The sequence below is a fragment of the Diabrotica undecimpunctata genome, chromosome 7 (assembly GCF_040954645.1).
Source record: "Diabrotica undecimpunctata isolate CICGRU chromosome 7, icDiaUnde3, whole genome shotgun sequence".
NCBI classification, from domain to species: Eukaryota; Metazoa; Arthropoda; class Insecta; order Coleoptera; family Chrysomelidae; genus Diabrotica; species Diabrotica undecimpunctata.
In genome coordinates, this window is record NC_092809.1 from 155,311,928 (window position 1) to 155,332,052 (window position 20,125).

A 20,125-nucleotide genomic window follows, 5' to 3' on the forward strand; every position below is an offset into this window, starting at 1 on the left:
AAAGAACCATTTTATGTGCTTTTATGCATTTTTCTTGCGCTGCAAGCGTTACATCTACAAAATCTTGACTCTCCCATAATGAATTTATTCCTGAACTCATATTTTCGTGGAAATTGTTCCAACAAAATGAAAATTTTTCTGACGCCATGGTCAATTGTTTTTAAAAAGTTCTTTTAAATTCTTTTCCTTCCTTATAAATGTAACGATAATTCTAAATATCCTAATTTATTGTACCTAAATAGTAAAATAAAAAGTCATATCCGGTTTCTTCGTCTATATTAATTGAAGAATTTGTCATTTAAGCAAATTCATGTCGTGATTTAATATTTTCCGATCTGTCACGGTGTATTTTCATGGTCAAATATAAATATTTTTAAAACTATACCTTAAGCAAATAAAATTATATGGCACTTTTGTTTAATAAAAAAATAGAATTTGATATATAAACAATTATTTAGCAATAATTTAAAAATAAATTATATTCTGTACTTTCAAAAGCCATAAAAATTGTGTACTCAACATTCTGAACTTGAATTAGTTAAATTCTTATATTCAAATACTAAGTAATATCTATATATGTAGTATCTGTTAGACTGCATAATTTATATAAGGGATAAAAAATAAAATTTACTTACATAATATATTTCATATATGGTTTTTGTTAATTCACTTTTGTCCATTTATCCATTTTTCTATTTATTGTCCATTATCATGAGCTGGGATGCTGTCGCGGCAGCTCCTGGCGGGTTTGTTCCGGAATTTGGCGGGAATTTTCTTAACTGCTGTTGCGTTTTCTATTTCGAAACTGGTACAATGGCTTCCATATATCATCTATTATGGTGATGAATACTTTACTTGATTTTTCCATTTAAATTTCCAGTATGTAGTCGCCATTTTTCATTTGTTTCCGCGGATCAGAAGACTCCTTATTTAAAAGGCAGGATCGCCATGTAATAAATAATGCTTCCCTTATGGTCTCGGATGGTACATTTATTTAAAACACACTAGATACTTATGATTTGGTTTATTAGTTATCTAAGTACAATACTAGATAGAACTCAGTTGACGTTGACAATATTAACCTCGGCCATTCTCTTGATTCTTCATTCTTAACAATAATGATAATGCTAATAATCCCGTGATTTCCAACTATTTAACACACGTGAGTTTGTTATTATAATACGTTTGTTATTGGTTAATTGATACACGTTATTTAATAATCTTTCGACTATACTGCAAATTTCACTAGGTCAGAGTGTGTCCTCGTTACAACGATATTTTCAATATCGTAAACAATTAATATATTTTCGCAAATGTGTGTCACGTTATTCAAAAGATTACTTGAATCTGATGCTTAATTAAATCCAGTTACAACAGTCATAAATACTGAAAAAATTTTGTTATAGAAAAGACCCATCTTAATTTCATACAAGCAAATGAAAAATGGAAAAGCACCCGGGCCTGGAGACATTCCCATCGAGTTGGTGAAACATGGACCGGATGCTCTTTTGGAAAGCATAGTGAATATTTTTAATAAATGCTTAATTGAAGGCCAAACGATTCCAGACGATTGGAATTTGGCCCACATTAGCCCCATTTATAAAAAGGGAGACAGAAAAGAATGCGGAAATTATAGAGGCATTAGCGTAACTAGCTCGCTGGGAAGGTTATATGGTCGTATATTGAAAAGAAGAATAGAAGAGGAGTATAAAGAAATTGAAGAACAAAGCGGCTTCAGAGCAGGAAGATCGTGCGTGGACAACACATTTACCCTTCAACAAGTAATTGAAAAACGAACAGCTCGAAACCTCCCTACGCATCTGGTATTTATAGATCTGGAGAAGGCTTATGATACAGTTCCTTTAAAACTCTTATTTAGTGTCTTGACGAAAACGGACCTTAGTAAAACATATCTAAAAGCAATACTGAACATTTATAAATGTCCTCAAAGCACTGTAAAAACAGGAAATACTTTCTCAAGGGTATTTACAGTAACGAAAGGCTTGAGACAAGGATGTTGTCTTTCCCCCACCCTATTCAAAATATATATCCAAGAAGCACTGCACCAGTGGAGACAAAAATGTGCGGGAATGGGGTTGAAGCTTAACAACCATTATCTGACAACGCTGTTCTTTGCAGATGATCAAGTACTAATTGCAAGCTGTGAAGAAGATGCAGATTATATGCTTAGAAAGCTCAAAGATGAATACGAAAAATGGGGGATGAGTATGAATATGTCTAAAACAGAATATATGCGAATAGGCAATGAAGACGAAGACCCGGATTTGGAAATTAGACAAATGAAAAGGTGCTACGAATACAAATATTTGGGAAGTATTATCTGCAGTAAAGGAACAACGGAACGAGATATAGACTATAGAGTGCAACAAGGCAGGAAGAGTGTTCAAATTCTGAATTCGATACTTTGGTCCAACAAAGCTACTATGAGAACTAAAATGACTATCTACAAAGTAATTGTAGAGCCCATTCTTACATATGGAGCAGAATGTTGGCAAATGACAGTAAAAGGAAAGAAAAAAGTTGACACGGTTGAAATGGGCTACCTAAGAAGAGCTTGCCGTATATCAAGAGTAGAACGTATACCTAATTCTGAAATTAGAAGAAAAACAGATAGAGTACATACAACTTCTGAAAGAATAGAAACTAGACAGTTAATATGGTATGGACACGTACAGAGGATGGACGACAACAGATGGCCAAAAAGAGCTATGGAATACAATCCAAGTAATAGAAGGAAACGAGGAAGACCAGCCAAGTCTTGGATACAAGGTGTTATGGAAACCATAAAAGATAGAGCCATTGATGAAGACACCTGGAGAGATAGAAAAAGATGGCGATCGAAATGCGGGAAGCGGCAGAAGCTGTAGGATCCTCGCTTATATATATATATAATCACCTCGTGAATTTTGCCGCATGAATTTAGAAACACCCTGTATATGTACTAAATTTTTTTTCGCTTTTAAAAATTTATGTGACGATTTTTGTATAAATGAAAATAGTTAGATACCCCAGTCAAATAAACTAGAATAGCCGTATTTGAATTTTAACCAGACTTATATTATTTAGCATCTATTAATTGTAAACTTAAATAAAATGTAATTAAATAATATTTTGTATAAATATTGTCAAATTTTGAATCTTTAATGTTAACTCTTTAATGTAATTAAAAATTAACATTTTAAAATTACATTTCTTTTGTTTCCCTTTTTAAAAAATATTTGTTTACATAAGTTGGGGCTCACAGACTTCAGGATGACTGATGTTTCACTAAGACGCAAGACGACCGCAGGGTTCAAAGTTTATATGTAAGATTGAAATCATCTTATTTGTCGAGAGACCTTTCTTCCCTAACGTTGCGGTTCTGGATATTATTATATTTTTCAGCTCCTTAAGGACTCTGTTCAGGACTTTTAAGTTTTCTCTTTGCAGTTATTTTTTCATAGATTCAACATAAATTTCATGTCACCAAATTTAATTTTTTATATAAATTTTTAGTATTCGTGACTATAATATGCAAATAAAACTTTTGAAGCACTGTATTCTTACGATTATAAAACACAAGAGATAATTTACAGCAATTACTTGCAAATATGAATATTACCTGAGATATGTATAGCATAAAAATTAATGCAAAGAGAACTAAACATGTAGTGTTCAATAATAACCTATACATATAACTATAATACATCTGATTAATAACAATCTCAACATCTACAAGATAAAAGACCAATTTGTCAGGATATAAACAGTATGTAGTTCAGACGGTTCAGAAGAGAAACCCATTAGAACCAATATAACTTTATGATACTGAAAGATAATAATATTTTGTATAGAACCTTTGAACATGACGATCGTACAGAATCTAAGCTACAACTGATTATACTCAAAAGAAAGTGTCAAATATATTACGTCATTTACATAACGGTACATTAGGGGGACACTTGGCGCTACAAATAAATTGCAAAAAGTTTATTAATATGTTGACGACAAAGCGTATTGTGTGCAGCAGACAATAGTTCAGTTGGTAAAAAGAGGACACTCATAAAGCAGTATATAGTTTTTGTAGTTCTAGAGTAACGATCAATATTTCAGGATCATTTCCAGGAAAAAAAAGTTCAAAATAATCACATCCTGGTGGCAGTTCCAAACTGAGAGGCTTCTACAATTCCAAATACACTGGTAAAAAGTTTTGAACCATTTATTTGATACCAGAAAGACACCGTTATATCTTTAGTCATATAAAATGGTCAAATGATGAATTTAAAGAGAGGTAAATATCTTTCCAATGTTGTCGGATGTCCGGATATCAAAGAGATTAGGACCAGTACATTTATTTTTATGTTGACCAGATGAGTTAAGCAATATCCACAACCTTGCCCGACAACATATCTAGATAGCCAGTATTGGAATGAAGTATCAACATAATTCTCAATCAATGAATGGAAGCTTCCAAGTACGACATAAAGATTTGCTCCCTCAACTTCAAAGACAATGGGAATGGGTATAAAATAAAAGCATTTTGTGACCGCTGCTATTTAATCTTTATAATAAAAGCATCTGCCAGGAAACCCTTTTGTAAGCAAAAGAAAAAATCGTAATCAATAGAGAGATTGTAAATAATATTTGATACGCAGACGACACTGTACTAGTTGCAAGAACAGTAGAAGAATTACAACTATTACTTACAAATGTCAATATTGCCTGCAACAATTATGGCATAAGTATCAATATCAAAAAAACCAAGTATATGGTCTTCAGTAAGAACATGACACAACCAGCACATATTAGTATAAACAGCATTCAAATTGAAAAAGTATCAAGTTACAAATACTTGGGAACTTCAATAAACGAAACTGGAGACCAAACCAATAAAATAAAAAGACGTATCGAAATTGCCAGGGCCACCAGAGATATAAGCATCCCTCTACGATTAATAATGCTAAGGGGCTACGTATTTAACACGCTATTATACGGTGTAGAGGCCTAGACTCTCAAACAGAATAACATAAAAAATATTGAAAGTTTCGAGATGCGGTGCTACCGTCGAATGCTGAAGATAAGTTGGGTTGAAAGAGTCACAAACTTTGAAGTAATGCGAAGGATAGGAAAAGACCCAGAAATTTTGTCAACGATCAAACGAGGAAAACTCGAATATTTGGGTCACCTGAAGAGAGGACATAAATACGCATTACTTCAAAATATAATGCAAGGAAAAATGAAAGGAAAACGGAATCCTAGCCGTAGAAGAATGTCTTGGTTGCGTAATTTGAGAGAGTGGTTTGGCTGTACCACTAAAGAACTCTTTAGGTCAGCTGTAAACATGGTCAGGATAGCCTTGATGATTTCCAATCTCCGATAGGAGTGGAACAAGGAGAAGAAGAAGATAAAATAAAAACGTAAAAAATATGTGACATATTGAAATAAGAAACCATTAAACAGTCTTACCCTATATGCCGGGTCAAATTATATTGAAGAAGCAAGAACCCTTTAACATCAAAACGTGAATAGTTACCTACAGAGTTTTACCGAATTTATATCAAATTCTGGAGATAGAAGCAATACCTACATTCGATGTGGCCATCAATGTACAATAAGATTTTTCCTTGTCATCACGGAATTGCATAAAAATTTGGATTTGAGTTCTACTTACCCTTTACTTTACTTTTGGACTTGTGCCGTTAGTTGCTTTTTATTTTTTTGGGAAAGCAATCCCTATTAGAAATAAATCGTATAATTGTAAATTTAAGCGGTTAATTGATTCAAGTCTTCTTTTATTGAAGTGAATAAATGTCAGTTAACATTTCTCCTCCTCCTCATTTCTTGAGCCCTTATCAGGGTGGGGTGACACTCTAAATATTATTGGCTTGCTGCCTCCATTGGCTGCGATCCTGTACCATATGGACGGCTTTATATAGAGATTTTCCCACCAGAGGTTTCATCAGAGTCTGCCCATCGTGTTGGAGATCTCCCTTTTGATCTTTGGCCTTATACCTTTCGGTATACTACCAATAGTTCCATCTTCCCCATTTTTTAGCTATGTACCCGAAATAAATTAGGTATAATCGTTTTAATTTTTTAATAGCCTCTCTTTTATATGAAGCTCTTTCAGAATTGACAGGTTGGTTCTATGTTCTGTTCAAGACACGTGTAAAATTCTTCTTCTTTCTGAGGAGCAATCGCCATTGTTGGTTACCAGGGAGCCAAAGTATACAAAAGGTTCCCTAACCCAGCTCCCCCAGAAGTAAGCCAACCCCCAGGGCGATACCACGAACCACACGATAAAGAAAATGTTGCTTCATCTTCTCCTATTTGCTTCATTATGAACTTGTTTTCTTATTTGTACATTATAATTTTTACTTACTTCCTTAATATATAATATAAAACGATATACTTGAAACACAATTACCTGAATATTTTGCTTTGAGCCTTTGTAATCGCTGAACAAATTTACCATTATGATACACTGCAGAGTCTGAGAAGCAATGGCGCAAATGAATTTCAGCTCTACTAAATCCATGCCAGATGCTAGGTACCTCAAGGTGATAGACAATCTCTAAGTTGCAGGAATATTTGTATTCTTCATTTGGTTGTCGGAGTGTAATGAGTAGATAATCAAAACTTTCTTAGTTTATTCTCAAAAAGTTCCTCTAATCCTCTGGTTCTAAATTACGCAGACATTTTAGAAAATTTTCATGAGTGAAACGATTTCTCATTTTGTACCACTCCTTGGACCACCATCGTTTTTTCTTTTGTTCTTTTTTTATAACTGAGGGCAATCAGTGTTAGGGTAAAGAATCAAAAATCAGTACTCAAAAAGATTATTTACCAAACTCAACCAAAAGATGAAAACACAAGCATAGAACCAATAAAAACTGTAAATTGTACATCGATTACTGATAAGGGGGTTGTTATAAAAGTCTTGAAGAGCTCAGTATGGATAATTAAAGCGCGCATCGATCTATTGACTCAATCGTTTGATAAAGCAGATTGAACGCCTACGGCCTTCTTAAAATGCAAGTGTCTTGCCGCTGAGCTCATTCAACCACAAAAAACCGATTATATAGATAGCCAACTATACAACAGATACATAGTAACCAGTATTTCTAAAAATTTATTCCTTTCTATTCAATTTACTGTAGTTTACATGTTTCAAACTACCACCTCACATTAGCTGACAAAATCGTGATTATAGCGAGCACATCCGAGGAATTACAAATTATGATGAAGGAACTCGCAGGCAGCTTCCAATACATCGGCCTAAAAATGAATATAACGAAAACATAAAAATGACAAACACATAGGACCCCAGACATATAACTATAAATAGCAGTAAGATAAAACAAGTCCAGGAATATATCTACCTAGGCCATATTCTGAAACTTAACAAAAAGAACCAAAGTGCGAAAATCACTAGAAGAGCAAGACTATCGTGGGTGAAATTTGGAAAACTCAATTGGATACTCAAGATCTGCAAAATACCTCAATACTTGAAGAGCGAAGTGTTCAACCAGTGCATCCATCCTATCATGACATATGGATGTTAAACCAGGACTCTAACCAAGGCAAATATAAGTAAACTAGCCAAAACAGGAAGGACAATGGAAAGAGCAATGTTAAATATACGACTGTCAGATGAAAACTGGGTCGACTAGGTAAGATCAAAAACAAAAGTTGAGGATACCACAACAAAAATTACCAAACTCAAATGGAGCGTCGCAGGTCATACTGTTAGACAAAAAGATCAACATTGGAACGCCACAGTACAATATTGGAGACCTTACAAAGGTGGGCGACCAAAAGGAAACCACAGATGAGATGGGTAGACGACATAAAAAGAATCTTCTTCTTCTTAAGGTGCCTTCTCCATTACTGAAGGTTGGCTATAACTACAGCAAATTGCTCTCTATCTTGAGCTGTTCTTAGTATTGAATGTGTATCCATGCTTGTCCAGTCTCTTACATTCTTCAACCAGGAGCATTTTCTTGGTCCTGGACCTCTTCTTTCTTCCACTTTCCGTTCCATTATAAGTCGCAGAAAGTTGTATTTTTCTCCTCTGTAAATATGTCCTAGATAACTCGTTTTTCTGTTTTTTACAATATTTAGGAGTTCTCTCTTAGTACCTATTCTTCTCAGCACCTCGTTGTTGGTCATGTACTCTGTCCAAGAGATCTTCAGCATCCTTCGAAAAACCCACATCTCAAAGGATAAAAAAGACACATAAAAGAATAGCCGGAACAAACTGGAAGTATGGGAAGTATGTTACTCAGGATGGAGGTCAATGGAAGGAGTTAGGAGAGGCCTACGTCTAAAAATGGACGATAGAAGGCTAAGAAGAAGAAGAAAAAGTTTCAAACTAAGTTGCTAATAAATTTTTATTATTTTCATTTATCTAAAAACATCACATCAGTACTTACACACATTATTCTTAGGGTACCTCTCCGTTCGAAACGTTGGCGATCATTCAGGCATTGATGACTTTGTTGGTTGCTATACGGAATAGCTGTATTGAGGTCTTTCTATACCTTGCAAAATACATTGAAGTAGTTCATATCTGCCTTGATTTCTCAATATATGATCCAAGTACTGCAGCTTATGGCTTATGGACCAAATCCGCGGTTGTGTTCATCCTCCGTATTACTTCTTCATTGGTGACTTTGTCTGTCCATCAGGATCCTTTTGTATAATCATAGCCCAAAATCCTAAAGTTTTGATAGCACTGAGAACACGTAACATTTAAGGAGCCTTATTTTTGTTTCAATGGTGAGGTCATGGCTCTTGAACACAGAGTTCATAGTCAATAATGCACTTTTTGCCTTTTCGATGCGACATTTAATCTTTTGGGTGTTGTCCCACGACTAATTGATTACTGTTCCTAAGTAGTTGTACTATGAGACACGCTCAGTTCTCATTTAGTTTACATACAGAGTTGCTCCTGTTATCTTTTTCTTGCTGATGATCATTAGCTTGGTTTTGCTGGTGTTTATATCCAGTCAACATGTGTTGTACTTGTTTCCGTTATTTTGTTCATTAAGTTTTGCAGCCCTTCTATGGTATTGGAAAACACTATTGTATCTTCTGCATATCGCAGGTTATTGAGCTTGACTCCATTTATTGAGATGCCTTCATCAATATTTTTTAGAGCCTCTTCAAAAATGTGCTTCGAGCACAGATTGAATATCGGTGGTGAAATTATGCAACCCTGTCTCAGTCCCCTTAAGATTTAGACCTGATCTGTATCATCATCCAGCCCCATTTTCACATCCATTGTTGGATATAGGCCTCCTCCAAACGTCTCCAGTTCTCTCTATCTCTAGCTGCTGCAATCCAGTTTGTTACTATTCTCCTTAGGTCGTCGGTCCATCGGGTGGGTGGTCTGCCTCGACTTCGCTTGTCGGCTCTTGGTCTCCGCTCCAATAATCTCTTCGTCCATCTTCCGTCTTCCATTCTAGCAACATGTCCAGCCCACCTCCACTTTTGTTTATTGATTCGCAGTATAATATCGTCTACGCCAGTTCGTCGGCGTATCTCCTCATTTCTCACGCGATCTTTCAAGGTCAGGCCCAGCATTGATCTCTCCATTCGCCTTTGTGTTACCCTCAGTTTTTCGGCAGTAGCTTTCGTTAAAGTTAGGGTCTCTGCTCCGTAGGTCAAGACTGGTAAGATGCATTGGTTAAATGCCTTCCTTTTCAGGTGAATTGGTGTATTTGTTTTAAAAATGTCTCTCATCCTTCCATATGCCGCCCATCCCAACGTGATTCGTCTATTTAGCTCGCAGGTTTGGTTGTCTCTGGTTATTCTGATTTCATGACCCAAGTATGTGTATTTATCGATTAATTCTACCTTGTTGTTATTGATCTGTATCTCTTCGCTGGGAACCATATTGGTCATCATTTTGGTTTTCTCGAAATTTATCTCCAGCACAGTTTCTTGTAGTATGTCATTCAGTTCTTGGAGCATGACTTTGATCTCTCCCAAAATATCGGACAGAAGCACGATATCGTCCGCAAAACGTAGATGGTTTAATCTGCCTCCATCAATGGATATTCCTTTCTGTTGCCATGTTAGTCTTTTAAATGCATACTCAAGAACGGTAATAAACAGCTTTGGTGACATGGTATCACCTTGCCTGACTCCCCTTTTTATCTTTATTTTATTAGTTGCTGAATGTAGACTTATGGTTGTTGTGGCATTTTCATATATATTTTTAACTATATTACAATATCTGTGGTCGACCCTGCAATCTTGTAGTGCTCTTAAGATGGACGGTAGTTCCACTGTATCAAACGCCTTTTTAAAGTCTACAAATATCAATGCCAAGGGACGGTTATATTCGTTAGTTTTTTCTATCAGGGTTTTTAGGCACTGAAGGTGATCGTTTGTGCCGTAATTAGGGCGGAAACCGGCTTGTTCCCGAGGTTGGTAAAAATCCAGCTTTGTCTCTAATCTGTTCGTTATTATTCGGGTGTATAATTTATAAAGATGGTTAAGGAAACTAATTAGTCTGTATCTTTCCAGGTCTGCTATATCTCCCTTCTTGTGTAAGAGTACAGTTATTGAATTATTCCACTTTGTTGGGATATTTTGATTCCACAGGCATAGATTAAAGAGCTTTTGAATTTTGGTTATCAGTACTGAGCCTCCTATCTTTATCGCTTCCGTGACGACACCGTCCTCACCCGGAGCTGCTTTGTTAAGCTTCATCTTTTTTAGAGCCTTGTAAATTTCGTCCAAGGAGATTTCAGGGATATCTTCGGAACCCTGATTTTGAACCTTTCTCTGCTGATATTCAACTATATCTAGAGTCGATTGGTTGCTATATAATGTCTCATAGAATGATTCCACAATTGGTAACAAATGTTCTCTGTTTGATGTGATGTTGCCATTTCTATCCTTGAGTTTGACTATTTGTTTATTTCCATTTATGAGTTTGCGTCTCATTATTTTCATACTCTTATTTTCCTCAATAGTTTTGATGATTTTCTCATCTTTGTATTTTCTTAGATCTTTTCTGATTTCTCTTGATACTTCCTTGTTCATTTTATTTATATCGTCGTTACTAGAGTTTTCGTCGCTTCTCAGTATTCTTCTTTGTTCCATTTTTTTCTGTGTTTCTAGACTAATTTTTTCTTACTTCACGCTTTTTGGGCAGCATTTCTTTTGAGCTTCTGTTATTGCTTCTACTATTATGTCATTTAGGATGTTAATATCATTTGTTGATGATTTTTCTTAAAGGAATTTACCGATATGATCTTCTGATATGATCTTCTGATCTGTATATTCTCCATGTATTCGGAGCACCGCTGATTGATTCCAATACAGGTTAGCTATTATATTTAAGTCTCTTCCGTCAATCCCTGTCCTCTTCAGCACTTCCATCAATACTTACACATAATCGTATCATAACCATTAATTTGTTTACATAACTGTGGAACTGTGGATTTATTCTCACAACCATAACCGTACTCAGAAAGTAACTCTTAATTTTATTTTTATATAAAGATAATCACCTTATTTTCTTTAATTTAATTTAAAACATTAATATGTTTTAAATTAGTAAAAATGATAACCCAAAGTGAGAGTTGAACTTTGATTATTATCTAAAAATAAAGTACTACTTCTCTTGACGACCTTGTCAACCCTGTCAATAAATTGCACTTCCTAATCTACCATTTTTCTGAAAACTAAAAATGGTCTGATAAAACTGTAATCCGTTTTCAAAATTTCATCTTTTAATAAATTTTAATTATAATACTATTTTATACTAGAAGTTTTTCACTTCGCTGAAAGTCTAATTTAAAATCCTTGTATAAGAACGTTGTAAACAAGTTTAAATATAGCTTATAAATCTAAATTAAAAAACAATATTCTTCAATTCTATTATAAAATCTTTATTCGAAAGTCGATTCCACAGCTTTGTCTCTGTATAAATTGTTATAATTAACCACGATAAATTGGGCTGTTTTGCCAAAAGCACTAGAAGCGAACAGATTCCGATCAATAGTCAATTTATTTGATAGAGAGCACGGTAGCATGTTTAATCTCAGAAAATGATCATTTTCAATTCACCAAATTCAAGCGGCTAATAGAAGTAATATCCTTATTACAAATGCTGGATTGTGTAGGTGGCAAAGAGACGACAGGTTATTTATTCTCTTAATAAAATAAAAAGAGTATATCGTAATTTCCTATTAAATTTTAATTAGGTTTGATAATAGGCATAGTGTGGGGCCTATACTTTGGAAAACAATTAACTGGTCAAAAAATCCACTAAAACAATTTTTTTTTACTCGGTTGAAATAAAATATGGAACCAAATAAATATCTTTAAAACAAACAAAACGTTGTCTATGAATTTTGCATGCAAGTAGAATGCAAGAGCATGTTTAAGGGGGGGCTGACCAGCAGGGCTATTTAAAGAATGGCTGCGCTGGGAAGGATAATGCTGAATATCGGTGAACCAATACGAAAAAAGAAGGGCGCTTTACGGTGTTGTGCAGTCTATCGTCCTCTACGCGGCCCCAATCTGGGGTAACGCGGTAGAAATACTAACTTACCCCAGATGGTAATAGTTTATCTATGGCTTCCACTTTGTGGGTGATCACCAGCTGTGTTCCATGTGTTGCCGTTAAAAGGGTCAGGATTCATAGTTGTAAAGGACGTATCATTGGAGAGCGAGAGATGACTGAGATAAGGCTGGCCGAGAGATTATTTTTAATCGGTCAGTGGCAGCAAAAGTAAGAGGCAACGCATGATGTCGAGAAGTGGACGAAGTCACTAATCCCGAACCTTCAAAGCTGATTAATATCTGACGCAAATGCTCATAGGCCATGGCTGCTTCCATAGCTACCTTTTTAGGTTCATGAGGGCACAGTCCGATCAGTGCCTGTACTGTGGTCTCTACGATACTGTGACACACTATTGTGGAGTGTAAGCGATGGGCGGATGAAAACAAGAAGCTTGAACGAGAGTGTAATTGCAGAATATTTGTCTCCGTGATAGACATGGTGGAAAAAAATATGAGGGATTAGTGGACATGGACTCAAAAATTTATCAGGAAGCTGCTTTCTTTAAAGCAACAAGAGTAGAAGGCAATCGCAACAGAATAGAGTGAACGGTGAATACATCAAAAATATCCGCTACGCCAATTACAATCCTTACTAGACGGAGTGATAACTGTAAGCGTAACATACGGACTAGACCTTAATATTAAGAAAACTAAATTCATGGTTATCAGCCATGCAAATTTAGATCCGGAGGCACTACTGGCAGGTAGTGAAGAGATCCAGAGAGTCGACAGATTCACTTACCTCGGAACTACCATCGGTTCAAGTTAAGATCCTTGCTCTGCTGCAGTGATCTCAGCTTGGGAATCAAGATGCGGATGGTGAGGTGCTTCATTCTTCCAGTGTTACTATATGGAGTTGAATCCTGGACACTGACGCAAGCTACTGAAAAGCGGATTGAAGCCTTCGAGATGTGGATCTACAGGAGGTTACTAAAAATATATGGACCATGTCACCAACGTTGAGTTCCTACAGCGCATGACAAAAGAAAAAGAAGTGCTTAATTTATTGAAACAACGTAAGCTTGAGTACATCGGCCACGTGATAATAAACAAAGAAAAATATCGAATTCTTCCACGGAGCTGTTTCGCAGAGCAGTCAACAAAACCATGATAGACGTGATGATAGCCAACATCTGGACCGGATAAGGTACTGAAGAAGAAGAAGAAAACTTATTACAAACAGTTAATTAAGTTGTTTATTATTACCTTAAAAAACTTAAAATAGCAGCTGCAGCGGCCGTAAATATATGGGGATGGTCTAATTTTTATCACCAACTAGGTAGGGTACTAGTGGTTAAGTATTTAAAAAGTCAGTTGTTGATGCTTGAGCTTATGTAGTTGATGCGGATAAATGAGGAGCGTCTATTCAAAACGACACATGTCCATCATTAAGTGAAAATGAGATAATAGTGGGATTCTATAGAAATTCCTAAACTGAACAAGAATATAAGGTCAGAATAAGCAAAATACATCTTGTCCCGTATTAAACACATAGGAAGGGATACATATCCGAGCAAAATAGCACATGTCCCAATCGAGTAATTTGATTGTATATTTCGACCAAAACTATGACTATAGTCCAGACTATAGTCCATATTATTAACTCATGTCCATGAGTTCATATTATGGACTCATATTATGAACTCATGTCCATGAGTTCATAATATGGACTAGTGCAAATTATTTTTCAAAACAGCACATGTCCACAAATTAAAGTTTTCTATATTAGGTTTTTTTACCTATTTTGTGTGCGGATACTCGGTCATAGAGGGCAATACTAATCCTTTATAATATTCTAAAGTGGTTGTTTATAAAAAAAAATACGATATCTCCACGTTTTGTATCTGTGGTTAACCTATAAAGTGCTAGCACGCAGCGTACAATTATTTCGTTTCAAATACGTTGTTTTTGTTCTGCGAATTTTTAAGAGCTACATAATAGCTTCACCTTAGTCTTTATAGTTGAAAATTATTTAATAATAAAATATAAATGGAACTGTGGGGCAAATTAACATTGGCTCTAGAGAAGGTTCGAGGCGAGATATTTTAAAAGAAGAAAAGAAAAGGACTAAAAGGTAGAAACTATTTTTAGCAATTCGATTACTAAATTTTAATATGCGTGTTCATTAAAGGTATACCAATAATGACACTGGAATGGAGAGATTCGAACGTCCTTGTTATCATTACTGGAAAAACTTAAATTGCAATTCAGTTTCGCTAGAAGAAATTAAGATACAGAGGGAAAAACTTTATGGATATTCCAACAAAATTGATCAAGACCAGAAATTAAGGCATTTTATTTACAGAGGAAAATAATGTTAAACCTAAATGATTTCATGCCTTCTATTATTTCCGTACAAAAGGTAAGACAGTGCCGGTGTGTAAAAAGTTTATTATGGCTGCTTTAAATATTTCTGCTGGTCGACTACGCACAGTTAACAGATTCCTCGAAAGAGGATAGATACCTAAAGAAAGACGATAGAATTTTACGGAAAAACGTTGACAAAAAAAAACCAAAGTTAAAGAATTTATAGCTTCAATTCCAGCAACTGAAAGTCATTATAATCGTAAGAAATCTTCACGAATTTATCTGGCGTGTGACTTAAATATCAACAAACTTTTTCAAATGTACAATAATGCGAACGACGACTATAAAGTGAACCTTACTATGTTTAAACATGTATTCTACCAAAACTTTAATATTGGTTTTAAGTCCCCAGCTTGCGATTTATGTGGTACTTTTCTTAATTTAAAGCACACTTTACGTAAAGAAACAGGCGAAAAAAGAACAAAAACGTTGACCGATTTACAAATATATAAGTTACGTGCTAATGCATTTTACGAATTAGCGAAAGAGTCTCCTCCAAAAAGCATTTCGTTCGCTTTTGATTTGCAGCAACTCCATCCACTTCCGAAAACTCCAATCCAAGATGCGTTTTACTTACGGTAGATTAACTTCTACGCATTTTGTTGTGTTAGAACGAACAGTCAACATCCATCATTTTATACCTGAGACGAGTCGCAAGACAAACGAGGTTCCACTGAAGTTGGATCACCCTTAATACACCATTTACGCTCTTTAGATTCAACAAATTGTGAGCAAATACGGCTTTTTTGTGATGGTTGTGGTGGCCAAAATAAAAATTCGCATATAAATTATTATATAAAAGGGTTGAGAAATTATTGAAACGCAAAGACTTGATCACAAGTGTGATAGGATACAATGAGGTTTACTCTAATATCGGAAATGTTATAATGTTAGGAAAGGATTGGTTTTTATACGATATAAAAAACATAACGGATGATTTGTACAACAAAATTCCAGGAATAAAAAATTTTAAACGCATTGAACTCGAAAAGTTTACTACAAAAAACAATACTACAACCGTTAAGTACAGGGGTTCCGAATTTTATAGATTTCAAATCCAACTAGATCCATATCAATGCTTAGTATAAAGAGACAAATGTGAAAGTACATTTATGTTAACACAGCTGTCAATTGGAAACGAAATTGCGAAAGAAAAGAAAAAAGACGTACAGCAATTGTTGGAAAAACAGTATAATAACGATGAAAAAAAAATTAAATGGGAAGATCTACCAGAGCTGACATTTTTTAAAATCATTGTTTATGGAAATGTTATACAACAATTTGAAGAATCATCTACAATAGAGGTCGATGAAGAAGAGACATGCGATTGCTTGGAAGTAGACTGAGAAAAGTTTCACATATAAATATTGAAGTTTATTGTTTATTTTTATAATTAAAAATGATATATTTTTATTTGATTTTTTGCATACTAATAACAATTTCGTGTATTCTACCAGTAAACTGTTCAAAATAACACATGTCTTAAAAATAACTATTTTTCATTCCTTATCAAACAAAAAAAAAGTAATTACAACAAATAAAAATTACTTTCCATTGTGCAAACAGTTTTTGTAACATATTTCAAAACTACTTTAAGTGGATATGTGTAGTTTTGTGTGGACGCTGTTCAAATAAAGAAGAATATAGATATTTGTGACAACATCTAAAAAATATTTCTAAGGGCTTTATACGTAATAATCGTTTAATTTTGATTTTACACTTTTGTCTGCTCGATTTATTTCAACAACTATGACTTTAAAGCATTTGTGTTTCAAGATCATAATTTAACAAGAGCTTTCTGGGGTTAAGCATTTTCGGGAAGCAATACAGAAACACCCTCTCTTACTCTCTATACAACCGCGAGACCAAAGTGACTTATTATCCATTAATGGTTGTTAATTGTTGGTTATTTTAACATACTGCCTCCCTGATTCAGTCGGTTATTTTAGTCTTTAAGTTAATAATGTTTATTTATTTATATAGCCCGTCAGGCCTTTGGTCGAGCAAGACTAAAAACCTAAAGTAAGTATTTCCACGTTAATATAATGAAAAAAAATGGTTAGATGTTAAACTGTTAAACTGAAAAAATATATTATGGTAAACATTTATGTTGTTAGCAATTGACACTAGCTATATAGTAAGATGTTATGACAATTACATTACATATTAAAGTTATATTAAATGTTAAAATTGAAACACGAGGTCAACGTTAAAAGATTTCATTTTAACATCGGATCATACAGGTCCATACTCGAAATAAGGACTACGTAAGCATTCTGAGGAAGATACCAGCCAACTATTCTAGTTAGTATAGTCTAATTCTAGTATAGTCTAGGTTTAATTACTAACGATGTTTTTTTAGTAATGATGGTCTAATACCACCGAAAATGTTGTGAAAATTTTAATCAGTTTGGATATTTTCAATCTTTATAAAAGATTTTGAGCATACATCATTTTACGCTAAAAGTTTTTTTTTATTTTATTATAAATTTTGTTTAACTATTGTATTTTTTATGTCATTAGTTAGTATTATTGTTCTCTCCAAAAATATGTTCTGTACAGCTAGAATTTCAATGTTATATATGTGCGTGACTAATATTTTACTAATATAAATCCATTTCATACATACAAGCATACATAAAGTACATAAAACACTTGTAAAACTAAAAAATAGAAAAGCTACAGATAAAGATGGAATACCAAATGAATTGTTAAAATATGGTGGAACGGCATATTAATTAGATAGTGCAGGCGGTATTTTGTTTAAAATAAATTTTTGGCTGTGAAGTATATAATCGAATCAATCGCTTCGAAATATCACCTTCTTCTTCTTCTTCTTCTTAACATGCCATACACCAAAGTGCGTAGGCGACTATCTCATTACTAGAATTCTGTTCTTGGCGGCGTGACACAGCTCGTCTGTATTGTGTATTCCTGTCCATTCTTTAATATTCCTTAACCAGGATAATTGTTTGCGGCTGGCTCCTCTCCTACCTTTGATCTTCCCTTGTAGGATTAACTGTGGTATTTCATATTTTGCTCCTCTCAATATGTGCCCAAGGTAACCAATCTTGCGTTTTTTAATTAATTCAAAGAGTTCTCTTTCCACGCCGGCTCTCTTAAGGACGTCATCGTTTCGAACTCTATCCACCCAAGGTATGTGCATCATTCTTCTCAATGACCATATTTCAAATGCTCCAAGTTTGTTGATAGATGTTTTTTTCAAAGTCCACGTTTCCATGCCATAAAGCAAGATGGACCATATGTAGCACTTGACCATTCTGTAGCGTATTTCGAAATTTAGGTTTTGATTACATAGGAGCGGTCTGAATTTCACAAAAGCTTGTCTTGCCATTTGTATTCGGGTTTTTATCTCTTGTTGTGGATCCGATTGGTCATTGATTGTGGTGCCAAGGTATTTAAAAGTTTTCACGCGTTTTATGCGATCGTCACCTATGCATATTATCGGGTTTTCTGGAGGGTTTCTGCTAATGACCATATATTTCGTTTTCAAAATGTTGATTTTGAGGCCATATTTTTTACCTATGCTATTCACCCTATCAAGTAATAACTGCTGATCTTCCAAATTATCAGTTATAATCACTGTGTCGTCCGCATAGCGTAGGTTGCTAATTGGTATGCCGTTCACCTTAATGCCTAATTCCGTGTCTTCTAATGCTTCCGCAAATATATTTTCAACATATAAATTAAAAAGCATCGGAGAGAGTATGCAGCCTTGGCGGACACCTTTCCGGATTTCAAATTCATCCGTATATTGGTCTTGATCAATCCTCACCTTTGCCATTTGATTCCAGTATAGATTCTGAATAATTCTGATCTGATCTCCTTCTGGTCCATGTTGGCCCTATGTAGTAGTTCCATCATGATATCATGTTTAACATTGTCAAATGCCTTCTCGTAGTCGATAAAGGTAAGGTAGACATCTTTTCGTTGATCTAAACAGTTTTGTATTAAGGTGTTCAAACATAAAATTGCCTCTCTTGTTCCTAGTCCTCCCTTAAAACCGGATTGTGTTGACCCGCTAAGTTCTTCTAGTATCTTGTACATTCTTGAGTGTAATATCCTAAGGAAGAGTTTCAGCAAGTGACTCATTAAACTGATTAAGCGGTGTTCATTGCATTTTATGGCATTAGCTGTTTTTGGGATCATCACAAAGGATGACTGCAGCCATTCTCGCGGAATGTAACCAGTATCATAAATTCTATTGAACAGCTTTACCAAGATTTCGATATTCTCCTCGTCTAGTAGTTTTATTGCTTCTATATTAATTTCATCTGGACCTATTGCTTTATGCATCTTTGTGGTTCTAACTGCATATTCTATTTCACTTCGCATTATTGATGGCCCTGATAAGTTTTCGGAAGGAAGTTTGCGCGTTGGTTGTGTTGGTCTTTCCTCATTAAAAAGTCTTTCTGCGTATTCTTTCCACGCCATTGCTATTCCTCTTCTGACTCTATGTATTCGTTTCTGTCGTTGCGTATTCTTGTTCTGTGGTGGCTTTTGTGTATATTCGATATTTCTTTGATCTTCTTATGTAGTCCAAAACTATCTTCTTTTTCCTGCAATTGTTCTATTTCGTTGCACCTTTTCACCATCCAACGTTCTTTTGCTTTCTTAATTTTCTGGCGAATTTCTTTGTGTATCTGTTTGTATTTGTCTTGATTACGTTGTTGTTTATGTTGCCTTCGCTTTTCCATTAGATCCATAATTTCGTCCGTCATCCATTCGTTATGCTTTATCTTTCTGATCTGTGTTTTAACTTCCCTGTTTACTGCCAGAATCGCTCCTTTAATATCATTGACCATCTCTTCGATATCATCATTTTGTTCTATTATTCGCATTCTTTCATTAATTTGATTTGCATAACTCTTCTTCAGATTTTCGTCTCTCATCAGTTCTCTTGTATTTATAGGCGTGCTGGTGTTTGTATTTGTTCTCTTAATTTTTGCTAGTTATAACCTCACATCTGCTATTAGCGGATTATGATCGGATGCAATATCAGCACCTGGATATGCTGCGATTCTTTTGATAGCGTTACGAAATCTTCTGTTTATTAAAACGTAGTCAATTTGGTTTCTAATTATTCGATTTGGACGGTCTCCTGGCGATTTCCAAGTATATAACTTACGAGGTGGGAGCTGAAACCATGTGT